Here is a 22,520-nt window from a genome sequence, read left to right as displayed (position 1 = left end):
TATACATTCACATCTTTCTCCTTGCTTTACTTTTTTTTTCCTTATCATAAATCACTACCTTATATACAATTAAACTATTATTATATGACTGCCCATTAAAATGTAAACTGATGGCAGGGACTTTTTGTTTTGTTCACTGTAACATTCCCAGGGCCTAATCCAGGACCTGGCACGGTATAGACACATATTTATTAGACCAAATGTGCACAAAGTCCTTGGGACACAAAGGACTTAAGATACAATTACAAAATAAGTTCACTTTCTCAATCACAGCAAGTATACTGAAGTAGGTAAAAAGACCTCTAGTGTTAATTTGATAGCTCTGGAGTATCATTTCAATAAATATGTCTGTAGCATAAACAAATGACCTAATGTCCCCCCTCTGAGGAGCTTAGTGAGCAAACTGGATTTCCATCAGAAAGCAAGCTGTACTAATGCAGCCAGCTAAGACAACAATATTTACCAACAGCACATGGAAAATACAGTATAAACACTCTAAACGCTGAGAGACAAGAATTAATTGTATCAGACTTGATTGAAAACTACCGATAAATACACAAAGAAAGCAAGTTTTCTCCGGGAGGGAGGGAAGGAAGTAAACTCATATTCAAAGGAAGTCAGTCCATAGTGCAAACCAAGGGACATATATAACTGAGGTCTCTGATTTTATTACCACATTTCCTCGAGAAACTACCGAGACTGTAATTAAACTAACCACAATGATCTTAATTAGTTTACAGTATTATAAAACATACCAAATGGTTTGTATTTAAGAAAAAAGTATAACCCAAAAATCTGCAAAATGATCTTATGGTTTCTACACATGGAGTGATCAAATCACTAACATCTCATTTTACAAATTTGTTTTTCTCCTATGCCACCAAATAATATAGATGACCTTCCTTTCTTGCATACCAAAGACAGAAAACATTATCTTCAAGAAATTCTTAAATAACGTATCTGAATTCAACCCAATACTTCAAAAAATGAAACACAAAAAAGAACAACTATGTATGTGTGTGTACACACACATATAAATGTATTAATGGGCATGGTTTGATAATCATTAATTAAGTTACACACATGACCCCATCTATCTTACAACCAAACTGGTTATCTGAAGGTGAATGAAATCCAAATTTATAAAACAAATTCTAATTTCCAATAGAAATAATATTTGTAAACCTAAAGTTGACTACAACGCTGCAGCTCAGAAATTGAGAAGCTGAAGAAAGCTTCCAGAACTCTCATCAGATTGGGAACACAGAAATTAAAATTTGGGACTCACAAAGAAGAAGTCCAGGCTAAAGGGCTACACCCCAGAAATAAAGAAAAAACAGAAACCAACCAACCCTCAAAAGACTGAAAATCGACCTCAAATCTGTTCAATCATTGAGTAGATTAAGGTGGTCTGTCTCAAACCTGACTGACAGAAAATATAAATCTCCCTAAAGAAAGTTAACATTACTTAATTATCTAAGCATTTTATCCACACACAATATCCACCAGTCAAGCAAACATTAGCAGTCATACAAGATAAAACTAAAATACCATAAAACCAGAAGAAAATTTTCTAAAAAATCAGAGCCACAGGAAATTCAGAAATTTAACACAAACCTCAAAGTCATTGCTATTAATGTGTTCAAAGTAAGATGGGAGAATTTCAGCAGAGAACCTGATATTTTATCAAATAATCAAATGATTGAAAACTCTAAAACTTAAAAACAAAATGAGTGAAAATTAAGAACTCGGTAGAAAGGAGTGAAGGTGAGTGGGAAGTATAGGCTTTCTGAGTATGGACTAAGTCACAAGGATCAAAGGTACAGCATAGGGAACAGAGCTAATGGCACCTTAAGAGCCTTCGAAGATCACAGACGGTAGCTAGACTTGTGCTGAGCATAGTATACCACGCAAAGTGGCGAGATCGCTATGCTGTACACCTGAAACTAAGGTAGCATTGTATGTCAACAACACCTCAATTAAAAAAAAAAAAGAATTCAACAGACAGATTAGATACAACTATGGCCTTTAGTGAACTGTCTACATCCTTTAAAACATTTTTCTATTGCTACTTAAGGCTGTAAGGTGAATTTATATAAGCTCTTTTTTTTAAGTTTATTTACTTATTTTGAGAGAGAGAGAGAGAGAGCATGCGAGAGCATATGAGCACAGGGGAGGGATGGCGGGGCGGAGAGAGAGAGAGAGAGAGAGAGAGAGAGAGAGAGAGAGAGAGAGAGAGAGAGAGAATCCTCAGCAGACTCCATGCTGTAAGCACAGAGTCCAACTTGAGGCTTGACCTCAGGAACCATGAGATCATGACCTAAGCCAATATCAAGAGTCAGATGCTTAACCCACAAGCCACCCAGGTGCCCCTAGAAGTTCTTTATATTAAGAATATCAGTGCATGTTCTGCCTTTTTAGTCATTTGTTTTTTCTCAGTTTGTTATCTTTTAACTCTTTTTAGTTTTGTTCATTTTCAGCAAATGAAAACTTTTTTTCTCTATAGATGCTTTCTTATCAATTATGTTTAAATCAAATGGGCATGTACACAGAATCATTTTGTTTATGTTTTTTTTTAAGATAACAGCTCTTTATTTAAATTTTATTTTTAAAGTAAGCTCTATGCCCAACGTGGGACTGGAACTCATGACCCTGAGATGAGGGGTTGCATGCCTGACTGATGCCAGCCACGTGACCCACTGTTTATGGTTTTTCATTTTGCCTTTATCCCCTTTGACTATTTGGAGTTTATTTTGGTGCATATTACAAAGTGAGAAAATACTCTCATTTTTTTTCCCTCAAATACTTAACCAAGTTTTTAAAGGAAGTTTTTCATTATAATAATAAATTTTATTTTGTTCTTATTGTAAGGTTATATAACACTAATTGAAATGTGTGAAATAACAAAAATAAATTCTAGCTTTTTCCTACTACCTGCATAAATACATAAATATGTATCTGTAAGAATATCTTTTGATACCTAGAAGTAATTAAAATGACTCAAAACTCCTTCAGTACAGGTAATGGATAAATAATTTAAAATACATCCAATGGAGGGGGGCAACTGGGTGGCTCAGTTGGTTAAGCTCCCGACTTCAGCTGAGGTCATGATCTCGCGGTTTGTGAGTTCAAGCCCCACACGGGGCTCTGTGCTGACAGCTTGGAGGCTGGAGCCTGCTTCAGATTTTGTGTCTCCCTCTCTCTCTGCTCCTCTCCCCTTGTGCTCTGTCTCTCTCTCTCTCTCAAAAATAAATAAACATTAAAAAAAATTTTTAATACAGCCAATGGAGGGGTGATGGGGTGGCTCAGTCAGTTAAGAGTCCAACTCTGGATCTCAGCTCAGGCCTTGATCTCACGGTTGTGAGATCAAGCCCTGAGTTCAGTTCTGTGCTGGGGATGAAGCCTACTTTAAAAAAAAAAAAAAAAAAAAAAAAAAAAAAAAACACATCTAACAGAATACTGTAGAGATATTAAGAAGAATGAAGTAGACTTAAATGTATTAATGTATAAATATGAAAAGGGTATACTGTTGACTAAAATACATTCTGAAAAAACTATCTAGTCAATAATTTGCATTTCAGAATAACAATGATGCTCTCCTCATCATTCAATGTAGTAATTACCACAAATGCCTTTGGATTTGCTGCTCTCTTTATACCAATTTTGACTATGTGTTTTGTCTACATGTTCTATAAAGGAATTTGATTCAGACTTTGCATATACTGGCTTTTTATGAAACAGTACTATTTAAAATATCATATGAATGGTTAAGGACTACATTTGCTGGCACTAATATAATTTTCAAAATACAGCACACTATATTCATGCATAAAATAAGGACTCATATCCTCGACATTTTATATCATCAAATCCAGTAAGTTTAAAAAAGAAAATATTAACTATACATATCGTTAATTTTGCTTTTCATGTTTCCTTTTATTAGAACACGGTTGAAATCAACTTATAAAAGTTACAAAGCTATATAATTAAATTTGGCCAGTATCTCAGCACCCATGATTCACTGTTTTGTGTTTGCCACTAAAGATGTTCTTCAAATAGCTAAACCATATTGTGGCAGTGATATAGCCAGGCAAATATGCTCAAATATGAATTCCTTGAAAAATTATTCATCTCCTTAAATGGCATAACTCAAAACTTTCTCCCATGAAAAGAGCTGTGGCAAAAGGAAAACAATTACAAATGAGACTACAGTCCCTAAAGGCAAGGAATGTGTCCAAAAAACTGAATTATTCTTTTATTAAAATTTCATACATATTCTTAGCTACAGGCAAAAATCTATGAGAAGGGATGAGCCACTTATCTAAATTCAATTCGTCAAACATAAATGAGTGACTACATGCCAAGCACAGTGCTATAAATTGGAAATACAAATGTAACTAAAATAACTTTATTTATATCCTGTCTTACTGCAAAAAAGATCTAAGGTAATCAAGACACAGTCCTTAAATTCAAGTGGTTTATACTCTAGTAGAAGACATAAACTTAAACCAAATACACATTATAAAGCGTAAAAAAATAATTTAAAGGATTATATTCAAGTTATAGAACATACCCTTGTAATCAGTGCTACAAAACAAAGAGCACTATTACACAGAACATGATGTCCAACAACGGGCATGGTTAAGCAAATTATGATGGAAACCACTTAATTCAGTATTGTAGTACATTTGTTTAAAAGTTTAAGAAAAAAATTAACAGTATCATAGGAAAATCCTTATGCTACCATATTAAAGACAAAATTAAAATTAGGAAAATAGCAAAAAAACAAAAACAAAAACAAAACCTGAAAATGGTAGGAGTAATTATCTTTGGGTGGTTATAAGGTTTTATTGTTTACTCTTTACATGTTCTAATTTTCCATAATAACCATATATTACTCCTATAATCAGGAATATAATAAACATCTAAAAAAACAACCATAATTTTTTCTGGCAAGCCACTTAAAAGGAGCAAATCCTATTTATCTGTTAACTAAGCAACACTGTATAATGACACTGAAAATTTCCTGCAAATAAAGTGAGAAAAGTTTCATCGAAATGTAGACTGGTAAGAAAGGCTTGAGAGATATGAAAGACCTTACTTTTCCAAACGACCTCTGCTAGAAATTAAGACTAATAATTACATTACTAAACGACATAACTAAAATAATAAAAATCACATTGGGTACCTTCTTCAGGTCACACACAATCCGATTAGCTGCATTTCAGATACTCAAAAGATGTTCTCTCTGTGTGCTGTCCCATAAGGTAGCCCCCAGCCACATGTGACTACCCAACACTGGAAATAAGGCTATTGCAACTGAGGAACTGAATTAGTTTAATAGTTTATAACTTAGCCACTTGTAGCTAATGGCTACCACATTGGCCAGAGGCGTGTTTAGACGCATTGTAAGAAAGCTCTCTTAAAAGGGATTAAGAGGTACAAACTTCCAGTTATAAAATAAGTTAAGCCACAGGGATAAAAAAAAAAAAAAATACACCGTAGGAAATATAGACAATAATACTGTAATAACTTTGTTTGGTGACAGATGGTAACCACACTCATCATGGTGGGTCCTGCGAAGTGTACAGAATGGATTGTCGAACCACTCTGTTTTACACCTGAAACTAATGTAACATTGTGTGTCAACTATAACAAAAGAGAGAGAGAGAGAGAGAGAGAGAGAGAGAGAGAGAGAGAGAGAGAGAGAAAAGAACCATTCAGTAACACTACTCTCAACTGGTAGCGCTCAAACTTGAGGAACTGAAAAAGTAGGTTAAGTACTGGGAAAGAAAAAAAAGAAAAAAAAAATACTACATGTATCCAATTAACAGAGGTTAGTGGAAGAGAAGATAATGGTTAGTAGATCTTCACAGCTGAAGAACATTCAGAATTATACATTTATATATAGAGTATTACCAATTTTAAATTATTTTCTTTGTTAAACTTAAATCTACACTTTGTCAATTACTAAAGAGAAAAATCATGCCGGATTTGTAAAATTATAAATGTAGCATTAAGAAATTCTATAGCACACTGAACATGTGACCAGCTGGGAATGCCAATTCTTCCATAGCGTTTAATTTCCTGTACTCCAAAAAAAGGAAAGACCCAACAAACTAAAAGGTTACACAAACAAGGACTTATTCTCAATAGTTCTGGCATCTGTCTCTTCCATCAGTGAATTTCTTTTTCAGGTATGCAATCAGTCTTCATTGCACTTAAGAGATAACAGGTTAAACAGGTTCTGGAACACCCAGGCTTTAAAAATATTTTGTCATAACAGATTACAAAAATTAAATTTCTTTAAGAAGTAAATGTTTTATATGATCATATATTTCAAGTAGTTCTTGGCACTCTTAGCTCCTAGGATGTGATGTGTTTGTCCTATGAATACTATTATATAATAACAAAATACTGTAGTAAGAATGAAAACCAAAAATGCATCAAAATTTCTCTGGGGCACCTGGGTGGCTCAGTTGGTTGAGCATCCAACTTTGGCTCAGGTCATGATCTCATGGTTCGTGGGTTCAAGCCCCACATCGGGCTCTGTGCTGACAGCTTGCTCAGAACCTGGAGCCTGCTTTAGGTTCTGTATCTCCTTCTCTCTCTGACCCTCTCCTGCTCATGGTCTGTCTCTGTCTCTCAAAAATAAATGTTAAAAAAAAATTTTTTTTTAATTTCCCAATGAATTCAGAAACTTAGGATAGACTAGAAGATTCAACCTGTTTTCCTCAGATCATAGGTGCAGTAATTTAAAGCTAACCATACCTAAAACTAAACTTTAACTGATGAAGACACTAGCATAGTTGAAAGACTTAAACAAAGGCTAGGTTGAGGCCTTCAGAATTAACCATCATGTGTGATAGAAACCTTTAAGACTGAATTACTACTAGTCTAGGGTTTACAGTGGTTTTCAACTTTGTAGATTCAGGGAGGTTTATTTTAACTTCTCATTCTTCACTAATAAGCAAAAGAAATAAGTGACCTGAAACAATTAGTCACTTGCACAGGGTACCTCCTAGATTAATTTACCAACCAGAGGTGTCTCAGAAATAAAGATGTAAAAGAGAGGCATTAGAAAAGGTACCGCTTAGTGAAAAAAGTGTGATTTGGAGTCAGATTTGAAAGGGAATATGAACTCCATCACTACTGCCAAGTTACATAACTTCTTTCTCTAAACCTCAATAGCATCAATAAACAGAGACAATAATCCAACACTGCAGGACTGTGATGAAAAAGACATGAAAGAAATAAAATGTCTGTAAAACACAAGCACATACATAAAAGGAATTCTAATGAAGGGTAACTATCAATTTTTTAAAGCCATTAAAAAAACAAGTTGCCCTTTGCTACTTATTTCTAAAAATCTACCTCTTTGACAATATAAAAGAAATGATGGTAATTTTTAAGTGTCAGTTTGAACTGGGGTCAGCTGCAAGTGACAGAAAATGCCCCTTAGTGCCTTTATGTCTGCTTTAAAACAGTTAAGGGTCCTTTCGAAGGACAGTGAGGTAATCTTTGGAACTGCCCCAGAAGCTGAAGCCGTCATATCCCCTCCTCTCTTTCACTTCCCATTACAAACAATAAAGGCCATTTGTACCATTCAACAAAAAAAAAAAAAAAAAAAAAGAAAAGAAAAGAAAGTTAAGCGTGGATACAGTAGCTCCCATGATCATCAGAAATACGGCTCCTCAGCTTTGTTGCCATCAACACGAATACACTGCTTCCACCTCCTGATGACGGATAACGAGCACCGACACCAGCCATTAAAGAGATGACAAGAAAAGGATACAAGCTCCCCATAAGGACTTTGCCTCGACGCTACTCACAAACCCCTTTTGTTCACATTCTGTAAGCCAAAACTACTCGTGTGGTCAATCACACACCGCAACAAAAACCGCTTTAAAAAAAATCGTTTGTGGTGATGGTTACACAATATTGTGAACATAATACTAGTGTCACTGAATTGTATACTCAAGTATGGTAAACTTCATGTTACATACATTTACCACAATAAATAAAGAGATTTAGAAAATACTGAAAATGTTAAGTAGAAACATTTGATACATAAAAAAGGACCCAAATAAAAAAATCTAGAGAGATAAAAATGTTATGTGTGAGATGAAAAAATACATTGGATGGTGCTACCAGGAGACTAGAAACTGCAGAAGAAAAGACAACAGAACTTGAAGACATGACAACAGAAATTATCCATAATGAAACCCAGAGGGGAAAAAAAGACCAAAATAAGTGGGTATCAGTAAGTTGTGGGCCAACATGAAGTAACCTAATATACATACAATTGGAAGTCACCAGAGAGGGAAAAAGAAGAGAAAAACACATGTGAATAGGGCTAGACATTCTCTACAACTGGTAAAAACTAAAACTATACAGATAGAGGCTCAAACAAAGCCAAAAACAAGAAACACGAAGAAAACAAGGCATATCATAATGAAACTGACTAAAACCAGTCAGAAAAAGAAACTCAGAAAAAAAAAATTTTGAACAAAGGAATAACACAAGTCATAAGACAGTGGAGGGATATATTTAAAGTACCAAAAGTAAAACAAAACTAGCAAGTTAGGATACTATATACAGCAAAAATACCTTTCAAAAATTAAGGTGCCACTAAATAAAAATAAAATTACAATTTCTCAAAATGTGTGGGTGGCAGCAAAAGCAGTATTTAAGAGAAATTTATACCAAAAAATGCAAATTTAGGAAAAGAAAAGATCTAAATTCAACAATTTAGGCTTCCTGAGGAAAAACCTGAGAGAGAACAATTTAAGCCTACAAACAGAAGAAAAATAAATATAAATGAGAAGAACTTCATACTTATTAGGATGGCTACTACAAAAAAACAAAAAACAAAAACAAACAAAAAAAACACCTTAAAATGACAAGTGTTGACAAGGATGTGGAGAGATCCCAATCCCTGTGCATTACTGATGGGAATGTGAAATGGTGCAGCCACTATGGAAAAGTCTGGTAGTTCCTATTAAAAATAGGATTATCATATGATCCAGCAATTCCACTTCTGGATATATTCTGAAAAGACCTGAAATTCTGTCTCCAATACAGTGCACCTGTGTTCATAGCAACATGATTCACGATAGCCAAAAGGTGGGAGGAACCTGTGTCCATCTACAAATAAATGGATAAACAAAATTGGTATACATACAATGACATATTACCCAGACTTGAAAAAGAAGGAAATTCTAGCATATGCTACAACATGGATGAATGAACCTTGAGGGCATTATGCTAAGTGAAATGAGCCTTTTGACAAATACTGTAAGACAAATACTACACAACTCCACTTATATAAGGTACCTAGAGTAGTGAAATCATAGAGAGTAGAAGGGTGGTTGCCAGGGAATGGGGGGGGGGGGAGGAGGGAATGAAGACTTGTTCTCTAATGGGTATGAAATATTGTTTTAAGATTTTATTTTTAAATAATCTCTACACCCAATGTGGGGCTCAAACTCTGATTTCAAGAGTTGCATGTTCCACTGAATGATCAGCGAACAGTTTCTACACTAACAAACACTAGTGGGCTTTAAAGATACTGTAATTCCTTGCTCATCATCACCAACCTCTCCCTAATTCTGCTATCCAAACATAAAAAAAGACAGACATTTCCATCATCTCCTTTTACTTTAAGAGACATGATTACCCATTTCCTTTTATCCAGCCAGACCTAGAAGAGAAGAACTGAAGATGTCACAATTTACATGAGCCGCTTGGCTACCCTGCAGTCTGACAGCAAACCAGTCTGAAAGAAAGAATAAGAGCAGCTCTCCTTATAGTAATCCTTTTCAATAATTTGGGAGATAATACTGCCTATCACCAGCAGTGGGGGCGGGAACAGGCCAAAGCCATGCCAAAAAGAAGAGAAAACTAGATACACGAAAGTCTAGGATTCAGACTGCAGGTTCATCATCGTAAGATTGATTAATCTGCACAATTCCATACATGTCCATCTTCAAATGTTCCACACAAGCCCTTGAAAGACTTACAAACAAGAAGGGATTATTAGATAATGTACTGTTCTTGAACTATCCATCATACCGTAGATCTCCAGTAAGGGTAGACCATACAGAATTAATTATTCTCTCTACTTGGAGACATTAAAAAGATTAATTAATTAAAAACAATGAAAAACCCACAACTTACTTTTGGAGAGGCTCAACCTAAACCTAAGAAGATGTGGGGGAGAAAAAGTTGAACAATCACTGATTTTAAAAATACTCTAAAATCTGAAATCCTTTTAATGTTAGAACATTTTATATTAATTACTTTTCTAAAATAACCATCCAGCTTGTCCAAAACTAACAGCTACCAATTTCTTATACAGAGTTTCAAGTTTGTACTTTAGAAAATAAGCATAATAATAAGAGAAAAGGACACTACCTTAGAACTCTAACAGCACAGATCCTTTCATAGCTCTTCCATTTATTAGCTGTATTTCTTTGAGCAAATTATTTAGCCTCTCCAAACCTCAGTGTCCTCATTCGCGAAAACAGGAAGAATAATATCTGCCCTACGTATTTCACAGATTGTCACATCAAGTGAGACAACACACAAAAATGTTAAAACATTAAATCTTTTCACTACGGAATAAATAAAACCTTTACTCATAGAATTGATGAGATTATACTAATGGATATAGGCTACTCAGACTTTCTGACTTTAATACGACTTTAGCACAGACAGGTAACACATTTTTCATTATGTTTGCAAAAAATGGGCAAGTAACTGTTCTACTTAGAAGGTCATAATATTTTTTAAATGTTTGAAACTAAGTATTTCTAAAGAAAGAATATTTTTAAAGAACATGTCATTCTGATGTGACTAGAAAATGAAACAAATCTAACAAATTAATAAAGCACTTCAGAACAGTGCCTGGCACATGGTAAGAACTACATGTCTCTTTTTTTATTTCCAGTAGAATTAACATACACTGTTATATTAGTTTCAGGTGTACAATATAATGATAAAATACGGAGTGCTTCCCGAATCTGCTTGTTATCCTTGTGCGGGGGCCACGTTAATCATCTCTGTATTGTTCCAATTTTAGTATGCATGCTGCCGAAAGCAAGCAAGAGAACTACATGTCTTGTTAACAGTATCATCACAATAACTTTTAATGATATATCATAAAAGACCCTGTATTCAATGTGCTGTTTCAAGTACCTATCATTAAGAATTTAAAATATCTATCTTCTATAGTTTAAGGAAAATTTTATGTACAGCATTTATATTACCATTTTCCATTAGCTATATTTTATATGCACTTCTCATAACAGATATCTCACAAGAAGCATGAGTTCACACTGGCAACCCCTACTTGGAACGCTCCTGTAAGGAAATCCTCTTTTTGATTTCTATAAACCAACCATCTGTTATAATTAAATACATAACTAGGTCAGTTTCTAAAAAATATCATTGTAAATACATATTTGTCTTCTCCATCCAAAATCTGAGTTCAAACCAAACTAAGGACAATGAGGCAGAAGTATTTCCACATACTGCATATTAGTAATATTTGGGGTTAGTACTTTCATTCCAGGCAGAGATCTACATGTTTAAAAAACAAAAAACAAAAAATAAATTAAAAAAAAAAAACTTGGAAATGAGAAGAAAGCAGCTTCAAATGAAGTTATTTATTAATATGGATAAAACTTGGGAGGAAGAAGAGAAGTTACAAGAGATATGGTTGGAAAAGTCAAAACTCAGGTTATTACTCTTGAAGAAACCATTAGCATTTTGAACTTTTCCCTGAATAAATAGGAAATTAGTTGTTTAAGTACTCTGAATTTTGGAATAATATGACTAGATCTGCATCTTATAAGAAGTAGTTTGGTGGGAGAGTAGAAAATGGATAGAAAGCTAGGAAAGAATAATGGGGAAGAGAATATCATAACAACCTAAGAAAAATATGACGGTCACTTGAAGTGGGAAAGTAACAGTCAGATGGGAGAGAAGTAAATCACATGTTGGAGGCAACACTGACAGGATTTGGGGACTTACTGAATGGGAGGTCAAGGATGACATACCCAAATAGCCAGATTTCTGGCTTGATCCAAGCTAGATGGATAGTGGCATTACTGAGTCTCAGATCACAGGAAATGAAGGAGATCTGAAAGCAAAGGGGGAAAAATAATATTGTAGATATGTTGACCGTGAAGTATCTCTGGTATATCCAAGGGGCGATGCCTAGCTGATGTAGGACCTGAAGCTCAGAGATAAGCTTTCAGATGGAAAAACAGAAATTATCAACATATAAAATGATAAAGAGAGTCCCCCAAATAGACACAAGCTTAAGAAGTCAAAGAATGAGTAAAAAAATAATAAGCTGCCATTTAGCAGTGGAAGAGAAAGCAAAGCCTGAGAGAAACAGCTGAAGATGCTCTGAGTAATATCGTCAAAGCCAAGGGAGAGGGCAATTTGAGAAATGTCAAGTACTTCTGAACATGTGATAAAAATGACGGTGTTCGCAGCAAGGAAATCAGCATGATCTTGCAGTGAGCAGTGTTAGTGATGGGAGAGGATGGGAGGGAGATTATAGCAGACCAAGGAGTGACCAGAAAGTGAGACAGCGGAGTTTGTTTTGCTGAGGGGAAGGGGCAAAAGGTAGAAAGAATCGAGATTTCTTTCTAGGGGTCATTTGTTTTTTTTGTTTTAGGTGACACATTTGAACAAGTTCAGCCAAATGAAAAAGAATCCAAATTAAAAGAAAGATGAGAGACAAAGAGAATTAAGCAACGGAAGGAGAGAATGAGATCCAAACACAGTTGGAGAATCAGCCTGAGACAGAATGACGGACACCTCATCCACTGTAACAGAAGGAAAAGGAAGAACAAATGGTACAGAGGAGATAAACTCGTGAGTCAAGTAACAGGAAATTTAAGAGATCTCCTTTGATGGCTTCTATTTTCTCATGAAGGGAGAAGACCATCTGTAGAGCATACTTTGTTCAAAGAAAGAAAAGAATGTTTAAAACAGACCCTACGGAGAATGACAGAATTGCTCTGCCACCCTGACAGCTCTTACGAGAAACAGAGACCACAAATTCACAGAACCACCAATCTGCGTAGTAATTTTTTTCTCCATCAGAGCTCAACAAACAACCTTTTATGCAGGCCAAAGAAACAAGCTAATCCAAAATCTAGGTGCAGATGCATATGACAGAAATTCAACAGGGCAAGGAAACTGAGAATCCTGGCAAGAGGTCTGAAGTAATGGACAATGGATTCTTACATGCTTATTATCTCAAAAGCATCAATGAATACGTTTAATAAAAGGGTAAGAGCTCAGGAGCAGGATGTTTCAATTAATGATCTCAAAGGTAAAACTGATTTCAGGTAACGGTAAGGTCCAGAGTAGCTTCATGAGAGTAAGTAAATGAGTTAAGTGACGAGCTCCACTGAAGATGAGAAAACTGTGAAGCCAGGTTCCTGGGTATTCTATTCACATAAACACTGATTCACCTAGAATGGTGGCACAGCCCTGCACGGAAAGGAAGACTGAGTCAGAAGTCTGTGTCTTCAATGAGCAAGCAGAGACCGCAACTACACGAGACTCAACAACGGCAATTTTAACAAGAAGGTATTACCTTCTTGTTGCTACAAGGTACTACCTTGTAGTACAAGATAAAAAGGAAACCACCTCCTATCCTTTCCTAACTGGGATCTGTAGAGAATAAAAGAAGGTACAAGTTCCACTAGAGAAGGCTCTCCCTTAAGAAGAAGACAGGTGTTGGGGCGCCTGGGTGGTTGAGTCACTTGGGCGTCCAACTTTGGCTCAGGTCATGATCTCACGGTTCGAGGGTTTGAGTCCTGCATCGGGCTCTGTGCTGACAGCTCGGAGCCTGGAGCCTCCCTCTCTCTCTGCCCCTCCCCTGCTCCTGCGCTCTCTCTCAAAAAATAAACATTAAAAACTTTTTTAAAAAAAGAAGACAGGTGTTACTACTTAAACAAAGATAAAAGTAACATTCAACATTGGGCGCCTAGGTGGTGGTTGAACGTCTGACTTCGGCTCAGGTCATGACCTCGCAGTTTGTGAGTTCGAGCCCCGCGTCGGGCTCTGTGCTGACAGCTCAGAGCCTGGAGCCTGCTCCTGATTCTGTGCCTCCCTCTCTCTCTGCCTCTGCCCCGCTCACGCTCTGTGTCTCTCTGTCTCAAAAATAAACGTTAAAAAATTTTTTTTTTTAAAGTATCATTCAGCAAAGAATTTGAAGATGCAAGTGATTATGTTTAACTTTAGAACAAGGGTGAGAAATACTTGAAAAGGAAGGGAAGAACAGGTGAGGGAACAACAGTGAGAAGAGATGTGTATAATGACTTGTATCTTGGGCGCTAGCAATTAGAAAAGTCTATGTCTAGTGTGTCATAAGACTCATAACTCTTTGGAAGGAGCCAAATGAAGTCTGGATAATTTGTATTGGTTTAAGGCTACAAGCCAAGACTATCAGGCAAAAGTCCCACTGGTTAGGCTTAACCCGTAAAAATTGAGAAAAGCTTGCCATCTATCTTAGTAGAAATCAGTATTTGTCCTTGACCATAAGTAACCCTGTTTGGAGCTGTGCTGTTTCAAAACACCTCGTAGGGTATGATAAAGAAATAAAAATATCTCATTTACCAGATAAGACATTAGGCTTAGACTTCAGACTTAATTCCTCGTTTGTAAAACAAAGGGGTGTCCTAGAACCATTACCATAAGAGCCAACCCTCCCCCCACCTCCAAAAAAGAAGACAGCAAACCTTACATATAGACTCCCAGTTGGAATCAGACAAACCATTTAATAAAGCTTCCTAAACAAATACTAAATGCTACAAATAGGCTCTGTGCTAGATAGACACCGGGCAGAGACATAAAGATGATACTACAGAACTACATTTACGTCCAGCCATTACGTCGTGTACCTTAAACTTATACAGTGCTGTATGTCAATTATTATGTCAAATAAACTAAGAGGAAAAAAAAGAAATTACCTTTAAAACATTTATGCCCCATTGCCTAAAAACTAGTTTTAGTTCCCAAATTTCCAATAAGCTGATATCCAAAATTTAGAAAAACAATGAATACTACATGGTCACAACCTTATGAGAGCCCATGGTCTGGTATATAAGAGGTAAATAATCATAATACATGATGATTCTAATAACTTACAACAGAGAATATTATGTGGGCAGAGAAGAGAAAGAAAATCATTGCCTGGAGTTAGAGAAAGGGAGAAGAATTAGAGAAGACCTCACAGAGAAAATATATTTGAGATGGATCTTTAAAAAGAATTACAACTACGACTAACAAGTGCTCGATCTCATTAGTAATCAAATACTGAAATGCATCTTAAAAAACAAAAGGAACTACTGAGTTTTCACCTATGAGCCTGGCAAATAATGTAAAAGATTCATGATATTCAACTAGCAAAGATATGGGAATATGTGTATTCTCACTACTATTGAAAGAGTTCAATTTACTTCTAAAAAAGGCAATTTAGATTATTTTGGAATTTTAAATGTGCACGTGCTCTAACAATTCCATTTCTAGAAATCTACAGGAATATTCACATATGCACAAAAATATTTAGTGATGTTACTGCAGCAATGTTTACAATAGAAGAACCCAACCTACATGTCTATTAATAGTGAAACGGTAAAGTAATTATGGCAAATCCGCGAGCACCTGGGTGGCTCAGTCGGTTAAGTGTCCAACTCTTGATTTCAGCTCAGGTCATGATCTCGATCTCATGATTCCATAAGAGCACTCTCTTTAAATAAATAAACTTAAAAAAAATTTTTTAATAAAAAAATATTATGGCAAATCCAGACAATGGAATACTCCTTAAAAGGACTGGATGAATTATAGGTTCTGATTGGATTTACTCTCCAAGTAAATGGAAAAAAGCAAATATGATAAGATATGATATAGTTGCATTTTAGTTACCAAAAAAAAAAAAAAAACCCTGTTAAGTATTCATGTTTTTTATATGCAGGAAAAAAAGGAAAATGATATACCATTCTACTGTTATAGGCACAAGAAAAGTGACACATTGATGTGTTCTAACGTAGTTGTTTCAGAGACGCCTGGGGGGCTCACTCAGTTAAGCGGCTGACTTCGGCTCAGGTCATGATGTCACCGTTCGAGTTAGAGCCCTGCATCAGGCCCTGTACTGACAGCTCAGAGCCTGGAGCCAACTTCAGATTCTGGCTCTCCCTCTCTCTCTGTTCCTCCCCTGCTTTCTCTCTTTCTCTTTCTCTTTCTCTTTCTTTCTCTCTCTCTCTCTCTCTCTCTCTCTCTCTCTCTCCCTCCCTCCCTCCCTCCCTCCCTCTCAAAAATAAAGATTAAAAAAAAATTTTTTAAGTAGTTGTTTCTGAAGACTGAGATCAAGAAGAAGAGCTAAGAGATAACTATACTGTACATTCACTTCTGCAATTTTAGTTTTTAAAAGAGGCATGTACTGGGGCGCCTGGGTGGCTCAGTCGGTGAGCATCCGACTTTGGCTCAGGTCATGATCTCTCAGCTCATGAGTTCAAGCCCCGTGTCGGGCTCTGTGCTGACAGCTCCAAGCCAGGAGCCCACTTCATGTCTCCCTCTCTCTCTGCCCCTCCTCCGCTCGTGCTCTTTCTTTCTCTCCCAAAAATGAACATTAAAAAATCTAAAAAAAATAAAAAGTAAAAAATTAAATAAATCCATAAAAGAGGCATGTATTACTTTTGCAATTTTAAAAATGAAGTTTGTTTTGCTTGGTTTTCTGTAAGCAGAGAATGAGAGGGAGCATTCCCATTAGAGACAGAGGCAGAGAGTATAAATAAAAGAACATAGCATATTAAGTCATAGGCAAAAGGATGATTGTCTCTATCTCTGGTCCTGCTCACTCTCTTCCTTTTCACATCTCTGAAGACAGAAGTCTATTTCCCCAAAGCCCATCATCTGTGAGCTAGAAACCCCATCAGGACTTTTCCCTGCTAGAGGCACCTGGCTGGCTCAGTCAGTGGAGCGTGCGACTCTCCATCTCTAAGTTGTGAGTTTGAGCCCCACACTAGATGCAGACATTTTTAAAAACAGTCTATGTTGAAGTCTCTCTATTCTAAGAAAAAACACTGAGATATAAAAAAAGTAGAAGCAGATAAAATTCATTTCCTAATTCATAAATGCCACAACAGGGAAAGTATACAATGTATCATTATAACAGTAGCTACTCCCATATAGGTTTCTCCCCATATCCATTTTAATTATACCCAGATGCTATTGTTTTTCCTAGCCTACAGAAATACAAATTCTTATTCCACGAGGTTGGCAAAGAGTCGACAACAGACTTACGTAATAAGACCCTGCTCTGTTAGTCCAACCCACCCCAAAATCAGCTTTGAAAATTACATGACCCAAGGAAATTAAACAGTTACTAATTATAGTAGCCATCAATACAGAATGATAACATATGCTATTATGCTACTTGTATGTATTTTCCCGCATGATAAAATTATAATTACCCTGGTATACTTACGGACCAGAATCGGTATCAGAGGTAATACGGCATAATACCTGCAGTTTACATCTTCCAAACCATTCTGCTAGCTGTTCCTAAGCTCACTTTTGTCACTAAAAGTAGGCCAAAAGTTGCTAAATTCAAGCCACAGATAAAAAACATCTGGTGAAACCCAAATGTTCTTTTAAGCCTTATTTAAAACACTTTTCCAAGTGAATAATGCAAAGGTTTAAAAATTTTGTCATGACTCTTCCTAGTAGTTATATTCTAGGATTTCTGAAATTTAACATCACTTAAGAACACCAGACTCTGTGTTCATAGTTCAATATCATACCTACTCTAAAAGAATAAACCTTAGCTGAGAAAAATTGACACCTGGAATACAATAAGCCAAAAAATGAATATATGCAAATATTCACCCAATGAAACTAATTATCCTCAGTGAATTAAAAAATAAATATGCTAATTTTTATTCAGTGATTTGATACTTTAGAGAACCTAACATGTGCCAAATAATGTGCTACCATTTTTGGGAAAAACAGGCTAACATTAGGAGACTGACTGTTTGCACATACCTTTCTGAAGACAGTTACAGACATATGCAACTTAGCCTATGTTACAGAGAGTTCATCTGTGTGTAAAAAAAAAAGCTTAAGTTCGGCACAGTTTACAAAACACTAATACATAGAATTAGCTTCCCACTGAATTTGATCTTCACATCTCCTTGAGAAAGACAGATATAGTCTTATAAATTATCACAGTCAAGAAGATAATTAATAAAACATGTAATTAACTAATACCAGTCTTAGCTCTTCCGACCCCAATCCAGTGTTCTTGCCAATATACCGCTGTTTCTTTTTCTAAAGAAAACACTTGAAAATTATCAAGGCACTTCCCTTCTTTTTTTCCACCTTCACTACCCTAAATAAACAAACAAAAAATCTTAAGGAAAACAATTCATTTGTTTTTTCATATATTAACACAGGTTAAACTGGATCCATTTTATGAACTTATTTTAATGGAATTTTGCTTACAAAAACTTATCTGCAATAAGTATGCTACTTTTCAGATTCTTACACTTTCATTTCACATATTTGTTATAACTTGAACCAGACTGGACGATTCTGTTTATAAGAGGGAAAAAAAGTAGCACAGTAAATTATGCCAGCAACTTATATTCTCCATATAATCTTAAAAGATTAACTTACCTATGATAAAAGTTATAAAAATCCCCTCATACCAACTTTCCTCCAAAAATTGAGTAATTAACTTGTTAAAAATGTATTCAGGGGGCGCCTGGGTGGCTCAGTCGGTTAGGCGGCCGACTTGGGCTCAGGTCATGATCTCGAGGTCCGTGAGTTTGAGCCCCACGTCAGGCTCTGTGCTGACAGCTCAGAGCCTGGAGCCTGTTTCAGATTCTGTGTCTCCCTCTCTCTGACCCTCCCCCGTTCATGCTCTGTCTCTCTCTGTCTCAAAAATAAATAAAAACGTTAAAAAAAATTTTTTTAAATGTATTCAGTGTCTTACTTATGGCCTCCCTCTGTAGGAAATATCATATGCCAATTTTTACTAGAGTTTCCTTTTATTCGTTCTAAATTTAGTTTTATTTGTATCATCCCTTGTTCTATTCTGGAAATGTCTTCAATATGGAAAGCCTGTTTTCAGTAATGCCCTCAAAATTTTTAATTTTACAGCTTCTCCTTTTTAACAAAAATATATGCTTTTACAGGAAAAAAATTTTGCATAAATTGTCTTCCAGAACTACCAGCAAAATCCTTTGAGTGAGCTTTCTCATTCTTTTATAATGTAAACATCTTGCTTTTATGACTAAATTCTTGTTTAGCCAGAATATAAAAACATTAAAACATAGTCCTATTTTAATTTTAACTGTTGTAATCATGAAACATATATTCCATAGCTATAACTGAATGAATGCCTCAGAATGCTTCAGCATGGACATGATATCACAAATCATGAAGTCTAAAATTAAACTGCATTTTGCTAACTTTTTAGAAATGTTGGAACATCGTGTGCAACACTGAGGTATTACGGATTAGGATTCTAATGACCAGACTGCAAAATGTTTCTAAATTCGAAAAAATACTTCTAATGAAATGTTAGTAAGTCAATCACATGTAGCAAACATATTTTTTTTAAGATTTTAAAGTAATCTCTACAACCAACATGGAGCTGGAACCAACAACCCCGAAATCAAAAGCCCCCCCACTCCACTCAGCCAGCCAGGTGCCCCACATATAACGAACTTTTAAAGATAATTGAAGTCTATTAGTCAGTGAAAGAAGGACCACCCAGTTGCAGATTTGTTTCACATTTTAGTTATCTTATTCACTAATAATTTGGAAAGGATGGACAGATTTTAAAGTATAAACTGCCACAAATCTTTAGAGCTTTAAAGATACTATATGTCACTCTATAGTCTCATAAATATTAATTAATATTGCCTTGACCACCAGAGTGTACAATCTTATTAACTACAAGATAGAATCTATAAAAAGTGAGCTGCTAAAGATTTCAAATACTAAAAGAAAAAACAAAAATCACAACTGCCATTCCTCTAATAGCTATAACTATAACAAAAATCAGTAAATGCAAATTTTCAAATTTCTAAAATACCTACATACTCCTTAACCACAAAATTAAAATAGACACACAAGAGGAAGTCTGATATAGAATGCTGAAGAGAATGAAAAATATGGACAACTTATCCACTATGTATGAACTGTCTGGTTTTCTCTAATTTTCAATGATGTGAAGAGACATAACTGCAAAGAATGTGCGGTAAAAAAATCTAAACAGGAACATGTTAACACGAATGTTACATAATGTAACCAATAACCTGAAGGCTGCTCTGAAAATGAAATTTCAAAATAGTTTAATATAAAGACTTTGAATATTTTATAGCATTTTATTTTTTGCTTGCTTTTAAAGGGACCGTAAAATAATTTTTGTATGCTTTTTTTAATTTTTAAACACAGGCACATTCACAGATACACATACCATGCTGTTTTAGGTGCTATGCTCTGAAGGACCATACATTTCTAGTGAAATTTTCCTTCTGAATAAAATCACTGTCAGTGATTAAACAGGCTGCCACTATTTTCCCTGTTGCCATTTATTAAATGTGAAACATCAAAATTATGTATTTTCCAGGCCAATCAATAAGTCTCTGTAGACTACATTTCTCATGAAAGGGTATGATGCAATAACATTCCTACATTGTAATTTTATACAATGTATATTTTACCACAATAAAAATTGTTTTTCATTTCTATTTGGTCTATCTTGTCTGATTCTCCCTTCAGAAAAGCTCAGCAAAGCAATTAAATTTCCTTCTAAAATAAGAAAAAGAAAAACCTTGGTCTGACTCCTACGGAGCCCTAAAAGAAGACAGAAAATGTGATGACCCTTGATATTTCAGAAAACCTGGCATCCCTCCATTCACCAGCCTTTTCCACGTATACAATTCTGTGTGCCAAAGAGATCTGGATTATTTGTTTTTGGTTTTGTCAAGTCAGTAAAAGCAGCAACACCTACAAGTTTCTCAAACTTTGATCTGCAGAATACCCTGCACTGAATCACCTGAGATGCTTTTTAATTGCAAATCCCTGCCCCCACCACAGGCCAATCTAAATCAGAGGATCTGACACCGTTTCTACCAAGTACTCAGGGTGTGATTCTGACGTCCATCAGATAATTCTGACTTTCTAGCTTTATCCAAAAAATAAAGGAAGAAAAAGAAATAAGTATTCTCCTTTTCTCAGACACATTTTGGACCCAAGTGCCCTCTGTGCCAATCTTTAAATTTCAATATTGCACCTCTCAGCTCAGTGGTTCCCACTCTTTTCTGCACTTGAGAATCACCTGTGGAACTTTTAAAACTCCTGGTATCTCCAGGTCACATTACATACCTATTACATTAGAATGTCGGGGGGGGGGGGGTGGAAGCCAGACATCAGTAATTTTTTTTAAGTTTATTTATTCATTTTAGGGGGGAGAGACAGGGGCACCTGGGGCACTCAGTCGGTTAAGCGTCCGACTTCGGCTCAGGTCAGGATCTCGTGGTCCATGAGTTCAAGCCCCGCGTCAGGCTCTGTGCTGACGGCTCAGAGCCTGGAGCCTGTTTCAGATTCTGTGTCTCCCTCTCTCTGACCCTCCCCTGTTCATGCTCTGTCTCTCCTGTCTCAAAAATAAATTTAAAAACGTTAAAAAAAAAAAATGTAGGGGGGAGAGACTAGGAGGAGCAGAGAGGGAGAGAGAGAATCCCAAGCAAGCACTGGACTGTCAGCACAGAGCTCGACATGGGGCTTAAACTCACAAACCACGAGACCATGACCTGAACCAAAATCAAGAGTCAGGCGCTCAACAGACTGAGCCATCCAGGCACCCCAGGCATCAATATTTCTAAAGATCTCTAGTTGAGTGCTATGTATAACAAGATTTTTAAACCACTGCCTTAGCTATTGGATTTATCAGATATAAATTAGAAAATGACCTATAAGGGCCAAGACATAAACTGTATTGGTATTAAGTTTTTAAATTTCCAGACACATCTATTTCCTTTTTATTTTAATCCAGTATGAAAATTTTTGTCAATGCATTAAATTAAAGGCTCTTTAAAACTGCTTTTGAAAAAATGTAAGACACACTGTTTCACGTTGATGCAATTAAGATCATGCTATGCATCTAAAGTTCAGAGAAGTCTATCATTATTTCATCTGCACATTAATTTTGGTGATTTTATTTTGAGAAATATCATCATTGAGAAGCCAGCCAAGACAAAGAGTCAAAGTTCATGTCTTAGTTACTTAAAAGCAACTCCAAATGTTCTGTTAACTCCAGACAAATTTTGCTAAATTTAAAATAGCTACAATATGGTTAGATTTTGCATGAACTCTTTCCCTAATTTCTGACTTGATATCTAATTTCTCTGAAAGAAAATAAGAAGTTTGATATATTGGGGTGCCTGCGTGGCTCAGTCAGTTGGGCATCCAACTTCGGCTCA

General features: G+C 35.8%; 1 protein-coding gene and 1 non-coding gene across 5 annotated transcripts in view; both read right to left on the bottom strand.

Moving 5' to 3' along the window:
* ROCK2 (Rho associated coiled-coil containing protein kinase 2) overlaps window positions 1-22,520 on the bottom strand; it is a 136,226-nt gene that overhangs the window by 98,424 nt on the left and 15,282 nt on the right. The gene's annotated exons all lie outside the window — the stretch shown is intronic.
* On the bottom strand, window positions 11,001-11,104 carry LOC111559911. The gene has a single exon (XR_002741380.1). It is a non-coding gene; the product is annotated as a U6 spliceosomal RNA (small nuclear RNA).

Source organism: Felis catus, chromosome A3 (genome assembly GCF_018350175.1).
Source record: "Felis catus isolate Fca126 chromosome A3, F.catus_Fca126_mat1.0, whole genome shotgun sequence".
Classification (NCBI taxonomy): Eukaryota; Metazoa; Chordata; class Mammalia; order Carnivora; family Felidae; genus Felis; species Felis catus.
The sequence above is the reverse complement of the archived record's forward strand: the minus strand, read 5'-3'. Positions and strand labels throughout refer to the sequence as shown.